This window comes from Hipposideros armiger, unplaced genomic scaffold (assembly GCF_001890085.2).
Source record: "Hipposideros armiger isolate ML-2016 unplaced genomic scaffold, ASM189008v1 scaffold_262, whole genome shotgun sequence".
Lineage (NCBI taxonomy): Eukaryota > Metazoa > Chordata > Mammalia > Chiroptera > Hipposideridae > Hipposideros > Hipposideros armiger.
Genome location: NW_017731612.1, coordinates 1,575,543 through 1,590,689, shown reverse-complemented (window position 1 = coordinate 1,590,689; position 15,147 = coordinate 1,575,543).

Sequence of the window (15,147 nt, the reverse complement as noted above, 5' to 3'; positions counted from 1 at the left end):
ATATATATATATATATATATATATATTCAGATTTTCCACATGCAAGATCATGTCATGTGTGAATACAGAAAGCTTGTTTTACTTCTTCCCTTCCAGTCTGAATGTCTGTCTTTTCATTATATTAATTATATTATAGTTAATTCTGTAAGCCCTTCTGACATTTATGAACTTTTAACTTATTGACTATTATTTTAAATTTAATTTTAGTATCCTATACAGCACTTTTCCATCAATTTTTGTTTCTTTTGCTTCAGACGTTTTTCTCCATTTTGGTAAAGCCAGGGCTAGAGTGCTGGTATTGTTTTTGTGTTTTGCTAGCTATAAACCTCTCACTTGTGATAAATCTCGAGACAGCCAACAAACTCTCCTAGTGATGCTGGAGCTTCTAGATACTTGTAGTATTTTAAAATGGCCACCAATTCCTGGCGACTCTGTTTAAGAATAAAATTACAGCTATTGGTTTTAGCATTCACTTCTTGCATTTACTTTAAAATTATTTTTTAAATGTTTTCCCATCAAAAACATTTAGGCATCTTATAGAAACTTTTATTTTTCTCCTCCTCATGTCTGACCTTGATTGCCAGTAGTTGCATAGGGGACAAGATGTGATACAGTAAAAAAGTGTACTCCAGACAGGGCGCCTAAGGCACAGCAGGCTCCGGGCCGCCACTCGGCCAATTGCTAGCGCACGTCACACGTTTAACAACTGATTATGAACACCCCGTTTTGTGCTTTCCTCTTGAATTACTTTGTCATTGAACTCCTATAGTCAACTTTTTGTAAGCATTATTTTCTCAAACACATGTGTATAGCGTTTCAGGAATCATTTTAAACCCTGAACAAATTGACTCTGTAAATTCTTGGTGACAAAAATTATCCTCTGTCAAGGTTGCTAACTGTTACCTATAGCACAAATATACTTACCAGACTATACTTCGTATAAAGAGAGGGGTTTGGCCAAAGTGGAACGGTCGGTACTTTCCTGTTTTCCCTTCTAAATTGTGGGTCTTTGAGTAATATGACCTTTCTCTGTTGTACAATAGCCTTTATGAGACTACTGGACTCATAGCACGAGTATCCAGTTTCAGTGACCAATATTTTCATTCAGATCCACTGTTTTGGTTCTGACAAGAAATGGATTCAGCGTAGTATTGATATTTTTTTATCTACTCATTTGCTGAAAATTCTTACAGAATACAATTATGAGCTAAAAGAATAGCCTCATAGTTTTTTTTGTTTGTTTTTTTTTTGATAAATCATTCCACATCTAAGACTTCCACTGGCTGCTCGCAGTATTGAAATTTATTTCTATGTCCCTTATCTTGAGTGTTTCTAGGACAGTTTATGGCATACAGTTAGCTCTCTGTCAGTGCAGTTATTCTCTCTGGCACTGATGATGGTGACGATGCTGGCGTCCTCATCACCACGCCCTTCTGCAGGCCAGTGAGGTGTGTTATGAGGGGGAGGTCACAGAGAATCAGAGAGGGTAACTTGCTCAGGGTTACACAGTTAGTAGCCACAAAATTAGGATTCCATATCAGGCTATCTGATTCCTAATGTGAATCTGTAAAATGTGAGTCTGTAAAAACAAACAAACAAAAAGAAACACCTTCTATCTCTGATTTTCAAATAAGGAATTGAGGTCCAGAGTATGAATCAACTGATTCACCATAAAGTATTCAATTTGTTTGAGTGTCTATTTTGCACTCAGCATTTCTAGGATTTTGGATGGATGTAAGAGGAGAAAATAGGGAACCACACATACACAAATATAGAGAAACTTAAAAAAAGGCATCAGGCAGTAAGAACCTGTAAGACATATGAAGTCATTGAGTTATGGTTTAAAACGCTGTGTACTTCAGACACGGAGCACGGGTGGCTGTGACTGGAACAGGCTTTGGGAAGAGGATGACCTTGGCGGCGAGTCAGAAACGGGCTGGGAGTGGAACGGACACAGTCCTCTGTGCAGGCGGTGCAGATGCACCCAGCTGAAGCTCGCTTAGGTGCCTGAGGAATACTGGGGAATATCAGTGCTAAGTATAGCAAGACCATATATACTAGATTATGCAAGCCAAGAGACAGTGTTAGAGTTAATAAATAATAGGGTAAAACTATGTGTGTCGGCAAGCAATAGGAAGAAGGCAGTGACTTATAAAAGTTGCTGTGCGAAGACACTTCAGGCTGAAGTGAAACAGACTGCAGAGACTCACCCTGAGTTCAGTCAGCGCGTGTTTAAAGCCAGTCCCAGAGGAGAAAACTGTCTCGGGGGGCAGGCCCCCCTTTGGACAGGAGAGAGTAAGTCTGTATTGGGCAGGAGCACACGCACATGAGCGGCAGCGCCTGGGAAAGGCCAGCCGTTTGCCAGTGGGCACTAGGCCTGGCGTGGTCCCAGCGAGAGCTCAGCCAGCGACGGGGGAGGGGAGGCTGGGGCAGCCGCGTGGGGCCAGCTCCTTGCACAGCACCCCTGCACTGGTGCAGCAGGAGAGCGAGCAGCCGGTCCATCCTGCACGTGTGAGAATTCAAGGAGGGTTCTTAACAGCACACAGTTCTGCATAATGTAAAGTTTACAGTTTAGATGTGGCCTGTGGCCACTGGAGTTACCGGGAGGACTCTGACTCCCGGGCACCTTAGAGACCGTCCCGGTGGTGAAATGGAAGGACTGATTCGGAGAACGCGGCCACAGGAACAGGTGCTCCGAAAGACGTAAGGGAGAACTGAGTTTACTTATAAGCAGCCAGGAAGGAAACCCGATTCTGCATTTTCCATTTTGGCGTGAGCCTGTGGCAAGCTCGCCGTGGACCACTGGTGCTGTGTCCTGGTCACGGTGCTGGGGACCCCCAGGAATTTGACTTCTGTTCCTTCTGGATACACTTCTTCCCCCCGGTGTGCATTCACAACCCTCCTGAACACCCCAGTCTCTGGGAGACAGAGCAGTCGATTCACGGGGACTGAGCTTATGGAAACTTTACTTTCCAAGAAGGTCACTGGTGTGACTCAGGGTGGGGCCGCCCCTATGCCAACACCCTGACCCAGCCCGTCTCTTCCAGCCCGTGGAATCACAGAAACACTCAATGTCTACTGACTGAAGGGATATTCGGTGTCACAAAGGATAACGCCCAGCTCAGGGTGGGAGCTCCAGGCTGGGATTCTGCCACTTTGTCCAGAGCCCATCCCAGCGTGGTTTCGGGATGCACACTTCTGGGTGGTACAGCATCTCCCGGGGCCTGTGTCACCCATGGCAGTGGGGCCACCAGGGTCCCACATAAGCGGCTGTCTGAGTCTGAGACACGTTTGCAGGATCACAGTCTAGTAAATGAGACACTGGGTCAGGAGTGGCTCACTGTAACACGGTTAGATTGAAAGACTCTTATTTCCAGGGCACAGGGGATGTGCGATCACCCCCTTGCACCAAAACACTGGTTGGTCCCCTTGAGGGCTCGTGGCATCAGCCTGTGGCTGGTAGGACAGGTGCTCCGTATGCACAGCGGTTGGTCAGCTTTGCCGAGAGACAGTCATTGCTGTTACACATATGGTATGTGGAAGAAATATTTTAATAGAAAAATGTAAAAGTCAGCTTCAGGAGAATATAGAGCCTAAAACACATGAATACGTGGGAAGTAATTATATACGCACATGTCATATATGTACCTATGCATGTGTATATGTACACTACATACACATATGGATGTATGCAGCTAGTTAAGGGATACACAAGCGTGTAGTGAAACAACAAGGAATTCATGGAAATTACATAAACCACATGTGTTGGAAGGGCGGGAAGCACAAGGCTGAGCAGACACTGCCTGTATATTGGTAACTGTATATAATGTAACATGTGCATTAAGTTTTGGGGTGTTTTCGATGTCATTATTCATACCTATTTATTTATGGAACAGTTCACGATATCTGAAAGACATGTTGCTTCATCAGCCATTGCTAATTTAGATAGTAATCTTATTTTTATTTTTTAATAATTGAGTCTATTAGTAATAGTAATGCATTAAATTTAATTAGAGCTTAGCATCTTGATACTTTTTTTGGGTGCGGGGGATTGGGGAAGGGGAGCAGCCAAGTTGTTGTCCTTCAGTCTTAGTTGTGGAGGGCGCAGCTAGCTTAGCTCCAAGTCCAGTTGCCATCTGGCTACCCGTCGGCAGCTCAGGGCACCTCAGCTCAAGGTGCCGTGTTCAATCTTAGTTGTGGGTGGGCATAGCCCACTATCCCATGCGAGAGTTGAACCAGCAACCTTGTTGTTAGGAGCACGTGCTCTCACCAGCTGAGCCATCCTGCAACCTGTTGGCAGCTCAACGCAGCTCGGGCGCAGCTCACTGGCCCATGTGGAAATTGAACCGGCGACCCTGCTAAGAGCTCATGCTCTAACCAACTGAGCCACTCTGCTGGCCTCTCTTTATACTTTTATGTATAAAATCTGGATGGAAGCATTGAAGTCACATATACCAGATTTTCAGATCTAAAGAAGCTAGAAATAACAGTAAATTATTTTGATGGAAATATTAGAATCCAAAAGGATCCTAATAGACTGGAATAGTGAGCTGTAGCAAAAATAATTAATTACTGGATTTAGAGGTAAATAATTTACCTGCACAAAGAAAGAATCATTATGTACTAAATATTCCCTGTGGGAATGGAGACTACAGTGTTTAGCAGCAGGCTTTCTCTCTATCATCTGTATCTGTCTGTCTATCTATCTATCATCTATCATCTATCTATCATCTATCTATCTGTGTATCTATCTATCTATCTATCTACCCATCACCTCTATCTATCATCTATCATCTGTATCTATCTATCATCTATCATCTATCATCTATTATCTATTTGTGTATCTATCATCTATCTGTCTATCCATCACCTCTATCTATCATCTATCATCTGTATCTGTTTATCTATCGTCTATCTCATCTATCTATCTATCTATCTATCTATCTATCTATCTATCTATCTATCTATCCATCACCTCTATCTATCATCTATGTATCTATCATCTCTATCATCTATATCTATCTGTCGTCTATCATCTGTCCATCTATCTATCTGTCATATCTATTATATCTAAGTGTATCATCTATGTATCACCTGCCTGTCTATCTATTGATCCATCCATCCATCCATCCATCCATCCTCATGTCTTACAGGACAGAATGGGTTAGAGTGAACTATGAACTCCTAGCAGGAGGCCTGTTTAGGAAGGACAGGAGTGGGGGAGTGTCATCAGCACATCATATATCGTGAAGTTAGGAACTTCTGTTTCTCCAAACACAGATGGGAAATATGCACCTAGAACTGTAGTTGAATTGCAATGTGTGTGGTGTTTCATGATGAATAGTACTGGCTTCTAGGGAAATGGGCCTGAAAGAAAATGTCTTAAAATACAGCGAACGTTTCATGCAGGTAGCCAGGCTACATGTGCGTCTCAGCATCACTGAGAGGGGCCGGGACCCTTGCATCTGGATGGCCTGACCCCATCTTTAGTATGAAGGTAGTTTTTTTAACAGCTGAACATATTCCTGCCTCTGTTGATATACTCATTTTGTCACTAGCAAAAAAGGAGAGTGATTTTTCAATAGGCAATTGGCAGTCTCTGCCACATTTCCAACATAAAGAAGTTTTCAATGCCCATGGATAAAAATGACTTGAAAACTTCAGGAAGCAAGGTTTGAATTCATTAATATATTTGAAAAACTCTTTTGAAACTTACTCATATTAGTAGTTTCAATTTTTCTTGAATGCAAAAATTGAGATTTTAATGATCCATAATGTGTCATTTTATATCTGCCATAATAAGAAATGTTCATTTCAATTCAAGTTAGAATAATAGACCCTGGAATAATGAGCATGACATATTTGAAATAATATTTTATATAAAAGATTTTATGTAATCAATAGTAATTTTAGGAAAATAATTTCATTTATGCCCCTTACAAGGAATTGTTAAATGTAGCCTTTAATATTTGGGTTTAAATGTTGTTACCAAGGAAATAATACGAAAAGAATGTATTTTCCTCTAAAATCACTATAATTATTTTAATTGCTATAATGCTATTTATTTTCATATTTTCATGTTCCACATCTCAGTTTGGTGAACTGGACCAAAGAAACATACTGAATTGCGTACGTTTGGCACGGGGATGGTACCTTCGTTGTGTCACGCTTTTTATAAAATGTAGTTTATTAATGAAAGCTTTCCTACCATAGTGCCTTTATATAATTTCTACTCTTTTTAATTTTATCAGAACTTCCTCAGCATAAATACTAACCTTCCTCTTAAAACATTAGACTATTCAAGTCAGCACTTTCAGAGTGTCTCAGTCCTCCAGTTCGGCGGGACTGCACCAGGATGGCACAGGCCACCGTCGGTGACTGTCACTTCCCTGTTCACCCCTCACCCACCTCCAGGCCCCAGCCTGTCTTCTGTGACCACCGTCACCCACCCACTGTGAGAAAACAAAGGACCTGGAACATTTGGGAGAGCGGGAGCTGACAGATGAGTCAGGAGAGCAGAATGGCAGTCCAGTAAAAGGAAGAAAATCAAAGAAAGAGAAAAGGGAAAAGGGAAAACTTTCACGTAGAATACATTGCTTTTGCCTCCACTCCTGAGCCCATCTAATAATTTCTCTACGTTTTAATGCTGTCCTCAAGATTAACTGGTGATGAGCATCAACTCAACTTTCCCTGTTGGAAAATGAAATCCGACCTAGAAAGACAGCGTGGGAGTCTTTTTCTCTTTTCTTCTCAGAACACTACACAGCCATTACTATTTATAACTAACTGAGCGACTAGCTGGCGGGACCACAGCCGAGGGGGAGAGTGAAACCACAGCCTGAAATGCTGCTGCAGAGGCCTGCTTCTTACCTAACCTGGGGGAGAGATGGGCCGGAGACTCGTTCCAGGCCCTGAAGGCCGCGTCACCTCCCAGAGGTGGCGGAGTCGCTGCTCTGGGCTTTGGCTGGTCCTGCACCTGCTGAGTTCATCTCAAAATGCCCCTTTGCTGCCCCTTTGCTATAGCAACCAGCCTCTCCTGTCCTGAGAAGCCCACGCTCCACTGCACTTGTTTTTCCTCAGCTTCTCACTTTTCAGTCATGGCTGCTGCCCTTTGATTTCAATTCTTAGCTGATAATTTCAAGCACATTCTCATTTCTGCTTTTTCAGTCAAGATGTTATATGGAAAAGTGTGCTGCTTAAAGTAAGTCATTTACAGAAAATTAACCGGAAAAGTTCACTGAGAACCCATGCTTTTAAAAGCCCTGAAATTTCTCACGCTGTCACCCTGCCTCACTTTGGCCTTCGTTTGAATGAAAATTTTTTTTCGTGGGTTCTGATTATGCATTCAGCTGCAATTCCCTTTCAGCACAGGCCCATTCACTGGCATGATGATTGCTCAGCTGGGAGATGGAAGGAACATTAATGAGTAGTCTCAATCGAATAGGAAAAGCAAAAATATAAAAATCAAAAAGAACAAGAATTTTTTTGTAGCAAATCACAGATTTCAGTAGTGTTTGACTCTTGATTTCTACCAGGCTATAGGAATACAGGAATTACGCTGACTTAGAGCGCTTAGCTATTTTATATAGATAAACACTGACCAGATTTAAACATTCAATGCTATTCCCTCAAGATTTTATGACTTCTTTTCTTTATATAGCCTTCAATCTACCTTACTTGATAAATGTCCTTTTTTTTTTTTCAACATTTCTAAGTTACTTTTTGGCTCGTTGCTGGGAAAAGAAAAATTACATTAGTGTTTACAATTATTAAAATATAATCACTTTTAAAGTTGGCTGTATTCTGTCACTGAGTGCATCCAGCTTTACAAGAGAATGATTATTATTTCAAAAAGCAGTAGGAAATGAACGTCGCGTGCGTCCCCACACCTCACTTTCAGGGCTTTTAGAAGAAGCATTCGCTCTCTAAGAAATTAAGTGTCACAAGCAGAGCGACCTAAGACATTTTATATAATGTCAGCTCTCGCTCATCCTGATTTCTACACCAATATCCCATCTGTGGTTTTAAATGAAATTACTGCTTCTACGGGAGACTTGTGGAAAAACTCCTACCCAGAGAAATCAAAAAGGAGTATTGCTTCTGAGAATTTTGTGCAGACGAAAATTTTGAAGCCATACTTTATTTTGAGGGCAAGCCACTATCATTTTAGTTACACAAAACCCATTAGTGTATATTCTTTCATAATGGGAAGATATACATGCATATGCACACATATCTTTTCATGACTCAACTATTGGATAGTTGAAGAAGTATATTATCTATGTTTATCACACACAGAAATTAGGCTGAAGACCGTGCACCGCTTCTTAGTAAATGTTCTCTCTCCAAAACGCCCTGTTTCAGGCAGCCCTTACGGTTGGTCTAAGCGTTTACATGCGGGATGCTAACCCCTCATGAATTAGTCCCGCCCACGTGGATCCTGGGGCAAAGCTGCTTCCCTTGGCTGAGCCTCAGAACCACTGCAGGAACTTTGAAGGGTTCCGATGCCAATTACATCTCTCTTTTGGGGGCAGTTACCCTTGGGGAAGTAGGTGACCATCCCTGGTGATTGCCACATGCCCCCAGATGGTGGAGCCTCTGAACCAGACAACGACCTGCATGAGCCGTACCCGAGGCCTGTGTTCTGTCTGAAAATACTCGGCAGAGGCAAGGTCAGCCGCCAGCCGCGTGGTCAGGGAGCCCCGACGGGAGAGTGCTGGGGCAAAATGCATAGCTTTCGTTCTCGTTCTCTCCACTCTACCTCCTTTCTGGACACTGGCAAATGACTCCAACTTTCAGTGCCTTTCTGTCTCTGAAATCTTAAAGAAGTTAATATTCTTCATCAAATATTCAGTAAATTTTTATGGAGTCACAGGTATGATTTCTTCCACATGCTCATGTTTTACACCCTGATGTCATATCTAACATCTCCAATAAGATTGTAATCCCCGGGTTCAGCCTTTTTCCTGGATCTGCATTTTCTGTCCCTGTGAGTGCTGCATGGTGGACCGATGTAGATGTGGCTGTGGAGCCCCAGGGAGTGTGGGCTCCCTGGGATGAGTGGGTGTCCCACCTGTGCTGCCGTGGAGTCTCTGGTAGAGAATTTCTATGAACCAGGCTGTCCTGGCTGTATGACGTAAGTGACAAATGACTTAGCCGGAAGCTGTAAGAAAGGTGACGTCAGATACAAAGTGCTCCAGTAGATCTGTGCAGGAGCAGCACGCATGTCCATCCATCCATTTGCATCAATGGTTCTCAGACAGTAACTTTTGCAGAGGCTGAGAGCACCACCATGCATCTCTGCCCTGACAGTGTTTGCATTCTCACGAGGGCCTCAAACAATAATAATGGAAACAAACATGTATTTATGAAGAAAGTAAGCCAGCGTAAGGAAATGTTAGGACAGAGGGCATCCTATCGGGTAGGTTGCTTTACAGAGGGCTTTTGAAAACAGGACATTTCAGCAAATGAAACGAAGCAAAAAAGGATTTGGTGCATGCATCTTATTGAAGAGTTCTTGTTCAAGGTAGGACAGATGGCCTAAAGTCCCTGCCATTTGAATGGAATTTACACTCTCAAGGAGCCACAAGGCGCCACCGCTCAGCTGCAGTGAGGGAGGCACAGAACGGTAGGAAGTGGAAGTGAAAAGGTCACAAAGGATAGATTATGTGTAACTCTAATAAATTTGTGTGGTAGGCGGTATAACGGTCCCTGAAGATGACCATATCCTAATCCCCAGATTCTGGAATATTTTGTGTTACATGGTATGGGGAAATGAATATTTCAGATTGGATTCAAGTGACTCATCAGATGACATTTTAATAAGATTTTCCTGGATTTTCTGAGTCGTCCCCTGGTAATGATAGGGTCTCTGAACACAGATGAGGTAGAACATCAGTGTCAGAGTGATACAGCGTGAGAGAGACCAACTCGCCAGTGGTGGCTTTGCAGGTAGAAGGAGCCCACCAGCCAAGGAGTGTGGGCAGCCTCGGAAGCTGGAAAAGGCAAAGAAACAGACTGTCCTGTGAGCCCCGCAAGGAGCCAGCCTGCTCCCACCTCAATCTTAGCCCATGAAACCCATTTCAGACTTAGGAGTTCTAAAACTTAGCATAACAGAGCTGTTTTAAGCTGCTAAGCTGGTGGTGATTTGTCATGGAAACAACAGAAAGCTAACCCAGCCTGACAAAGATGACCTGGATGAGTCCAGGGAAGAGTGACCATGCCTGATGAACACTAGAAAGGCACTGGGCGCTGTGTGGAGAGTAGTGAGTGGGAATGACAGAGGAGGCAGAGAAGCCGGTGGCAGGGAATTCCGTGGTTCGGCTGAGAGAGGATGGGCTGGATGTAGGGTGGGGGAGTGTAAGGTAAGAAGGACTCCAATTCAGGACACATTTGATGACAGACGCGATGGAACTTGCTCTAGGATTGGGTGCAAGGCATGGTAGCACTCAAACCATGTCCGGGCTGCGGGTTTTGGTCAGCACGATGAGCCCCGAGGCCGTTGGGTGACATGGATTGGCAGTGGGGCTTCCCTGTTACACTGATGACACCCACCTGACACCTGCGCAGCACAGGGGATACTCAGTACACACGGAATGGAAACAAGAGTCTGATAAGGTGTGATTGGCGATGGCAAGGATGCGAGAGCATGTGCTGATGATGAAAGAGAGAAGGACAAACGCGGAGCCTGACAGGCTGCTACTGAACGTGCCAGATGCACACAGCACACACCGCTGTTTACTCTTCCCTGAAATGGTGGTTGGAATTCTAAGGGGTCAGCTGAGTGAGACAACAGCAGAAAGGCGTGAGGGCTCCATATAGATTTTGTTCCACACCGATACATAGGATTTCCTCTCAATTTGTCTTTTTTTGTTTGTTTTCTTATAATTTGATTACCATGTTACCTGTATTCCAGCAACTAAACCTTCATTTCTATGATCTTCCTTAAAAACCTATTATGCCACCATGTCACATAGAAAAATGCTAGCAAGACCTGTACACTTAAACCTTGTCAGGATTTAATTACGGAAGGTGGTGTCTGTTAGGGTAGGACATTGCTTTGTTCACTGCAGGTCCCGATCACCAAGGACAGAAAATTGCACACAAAGTTCTCTAGAAAAACTTGATAAAAGGAACAAGTGGCTATGTCTTGTCTAATCTTGGCTTCTTCAGCACTGCCGGAATAATGAAGACCCTAGAGTGATTCAATGCACGAAAACGTCCAATAAAGTATGTTTGGTTCGCAGTCTGCATGGGTAATACCAGAAATGCTTATGAGCACAACAGAGATCAAATTCAAGGCCCAAGGCTCAGGGTTTATTAAAAAGGAAATTACTTTTGTGTGGGATGATGTGTTTGTTTTAGGCACACCACACAAAAAAATAAAATAAGGCTGTGGTTGAATATTGTGCTTATTAATGCACCAGTAAGTATATCTCTAATCTCATATAAAGAAACATGTTGTTTAACAATTATTCATTACTTTCACTGGAAGAATTACAGAGAAAAAATGATGAGACATTCAGGTATGCAGAATGCAGTGGGTAACCTGTTAGAGAATCTTTAGATATGTAATGCCCATTTGTCCGTCCTCCATGTTCCCATCTCCAAATACTTAGAATATGTTTCAAAATATGACATTTTGACTATTAAAAGTATTTCAAGAAACAAACAAACCATATTTAATATAAAAACAGGAAGAACATGTTGAACAAGTTGAATGACTAATTTTGAATCATAGTTGAATTTAATGCATTTTAATTTTTGAGTTACTTATATGTACAACTATTCAGGGGTCGCTTATTATTAGCAATATTTATTTTCAATTATTAGCAAATCTTAAATAATTACTATAATCAATATCAAATTGCATATGATTGAAAGGAATTTAAACTGTAACAAACCATTACTTATTTATGTGCCAAGCAAAGCAAGCAAAACTGTCCAGCTTCTAAATATGTTGGCGTTTCTATTACTGCATAGTTTTGCCTGCTAAGCTTGCATAAAAGTTCAATTAATAAATTTTTTAAATGCTCAAATAATATTGAATTTAAAAGACAAATAGTATGTTAATATGAAAATCTTACTGAGGTAACATATATAATGCTACAAATATTTAGAAATTGAGAGTATAAATTAATACATGTGATTGAATTTGCTCTTCATGCATACGTATAAAGATATAAAAATGTCTATCATTATTATTGCAGAATAGAGGGATATAATGTGATTAGAATATGTAGCCTATTGAAAGCCCATATTTTTTTATTGATAGCATAGGATTGGGAGATGTCCCCTTAGGCACTTATTTTTTCCATTGATACAATTATCACAAGGTATGGGATCAAATCTAAGATCTAGCCAAACAGTGAGGGAATGTCAAGACGCAGTCTTTAGAGACGTGTTACTAGTACATTAGTCAGCTTGGAAGGCCATACAAAATACCACAGACTATGTGGCTTAAACAACATGAGCTTGTTTTCTGTCAGTTCTGGAGGTGGGAAAGTCCAAGATTACAGAGCCAGCAGGGTGCAGTTCCTGGTAAAGACTCACTTCCTGGCTTTGGTATAGAATTCTCTGTTTTTGTTTGTTTTGTTTTTTTCTTTCAGTGCTTTAAAAGTATCACTCTTGTCTTCTTGCTTCCGTGGTTTCTGATATGAAAGTTGCCGTAGCGATTATCCTTATTCCTTTTTCAATAACGTGTGTTTTTCTCTGCGTGCCTTCAACACTTTCTCTTTGCCTTGTATTTTCGTCAATTGGAAAGTATGCGTTGGTTTAGGTTCTTTTGTTTTGTTTTGGCATTTATCCTGCTTGATGTTCTCTGAGCTTCTTGGTTTTGTAAATGGTGCCTGTCTCCAAAAAAACTGTCAGCCATTATTTCTTCAAATATACTCTTCGCATTTTTGTCTTTCCGCTTTGTGAGATTTCAGTTATGTGTGTGCTAGACCTCTTGCTTTGGTCACACAGCTGTTGGATATTTTGTACCTATTTTCCCTCCTCATTTTTTTCTCCTTGCATCTCAGTCTGAGCAATTTCCAGTAAACTATTTTTGACCTTACTGATTCTTGCCTTGGGTGTCGTAAACCTACTAATGAGCTCTTCAAAGGTATTCTTAACGTCTGTTACCATGTCTTTGATTTCTAATATTTCTGTTTGATATAATAGTTTCTGTCTCTCTGCTGAAATTACCTGTCTGATCTTGCATGCTGTCCACCTTGTCCATTTGTATCCTTTACACATGTATTCTACTTATTTTTAAATGATCCACCTGCTAGTTTTAAAATCTGTATCATATCTGAGCCTGGGTCTAATTATTATTTTTTTATTTTCTGACAATATTATTATTATTTTCCTTTTTTGTATGTCTTGTAAATTTTGGTTGAAAGCTAGACATGTTGTAGAGAACAGGAAGAAACTGCAAGAAATACTATGTGTATGCATAGAGTTGAGTGTGCCACTCCTGCTTAGCCTGTAATGTGTGTTTCAGTGTTCATGGAGTCAGGGCTGGAGCTGGGTGTGAGTGTTGCTTTTTGATTGGCTTTTCGATCTTCCCACTTACTGCTAGATTTTTCCTTTATGGTTCTTACCAGAGAAAGTTTTACTTGCAAATATCCCAAATGTACTCTGGTTTTATTTTTACCTGATGTTTGTTAGCATGATTGCAGGTGTGAGGTGGGGAAGGCGTTCTCTGACGCTCTGATTCATCCTCAGTCCAAAGTAGACACAAGGAGTTTCGCCTTCACAAGTGTTCCTACCCCTTCTCCAGAAGCGATCCTGGGCCTAGAGGGTGTATCCGAACCTTCTCCAAGTGCAGTGTCTGCTTCCTGCCTCCCTCCCTCCCTCCCTTTCATCCACGCATCTGCATCTCTCTTTCCATCTCTTTTGTTTGTTTGCTGTTCCCCTCCATGTACTTGCATGGGCTTCCACAGTTATCCCCAAACTGACAAATTGCCATGTTGTCGCCGTTCTCCCTGGAACACAGCACTTCTGCTCCATAGGAGGGGCGGGGAGATGGACAGACAGGTTGTCCCTGGTGGCAGCTGCGCTCCCGCCTCCAGTGTGTGCCCACCAGTGTCCCCAGGCCTCCTTGTCTCCTTGGCCTTCTTCCTATAAACAAAGGCCACTTTCCATGAGAGAGGAGAAAGATGTTTGTAGACTTATTTTGGCAGTGGCTGTTACTTCTCTCCCCAGCCCCACGGGGAGAGCTTTTTCTGGATTCTCACACATATTTCCTGCTAGTCTCTTGGGGTTCTTGAAGAAAAGCCTTTAAGAAGGTGTAAACTTTCCGACTCCGGTAACTCCCAGGGGCTTTCTATAGTCAGCTGGCCCACACTCAGTCTTCAGCACTTTTTAAAACCATTTTGAGCTGAATCTTGCTTATATCACACCCGATAGAATCTGTCCCAGGCAGGCGAATGCTCAGGCCCACTTTCACCCTGCAGGTGCCTGGACCCCTGCGGGTTTAAAGGTAGTTTTTTATCTCATGACTTCAGGGGCAGTTTGTGTGCCATTTTTCTTATTGTGTGGGGCATCCCTCGTTCTAGCACTTTCCATCTGCATCTAAAACTGTGTGTCCCTTTTGAGACCAAGGCATTAAAACTTAATTTAGTAAATATACAGAACACCTTTTCATGATAAAAGACCACGCTTGTTAACAACATATTGTCAAGTTTTACACAGGTTTTAGGCTGAGAGTGTGGTGCTCTCCACTTCCAAAGACATGACGGAAAAACCTGCAGGTGAAGCCTGCTCCGCGTTTCCAAGTTGTCTGACATTTGAGCAGGAAAGGACTTTGGTCACATTGATGTGAGTGTGACACAGCTAATGTGTATGAAGCACGGAGGATGATGCCTACTGTATAGAGGATATTCAGAAACGTTAGACGCCATTATCCTTACAACACAAATCTCATAAAGGTCTTCTGCAAAGGTTTTCGATGAAAACATCTACAAGAGCCTTCCCAAGTATTCAATTCTAAGACCACAAGATGCATAGTTGCATTTTCAAAGTCAGGCCAATAGTTATTTTGAAAAGGCTTATAACAGCAACAGTCTACAGACGGCTATGGAGTGACTATTTCATAAATATGTCTCCTGTGCGTGCTCTCTCTCTCTCTCTCTCTCTCTCTCTCTCTCTCTCTCTCTCTCT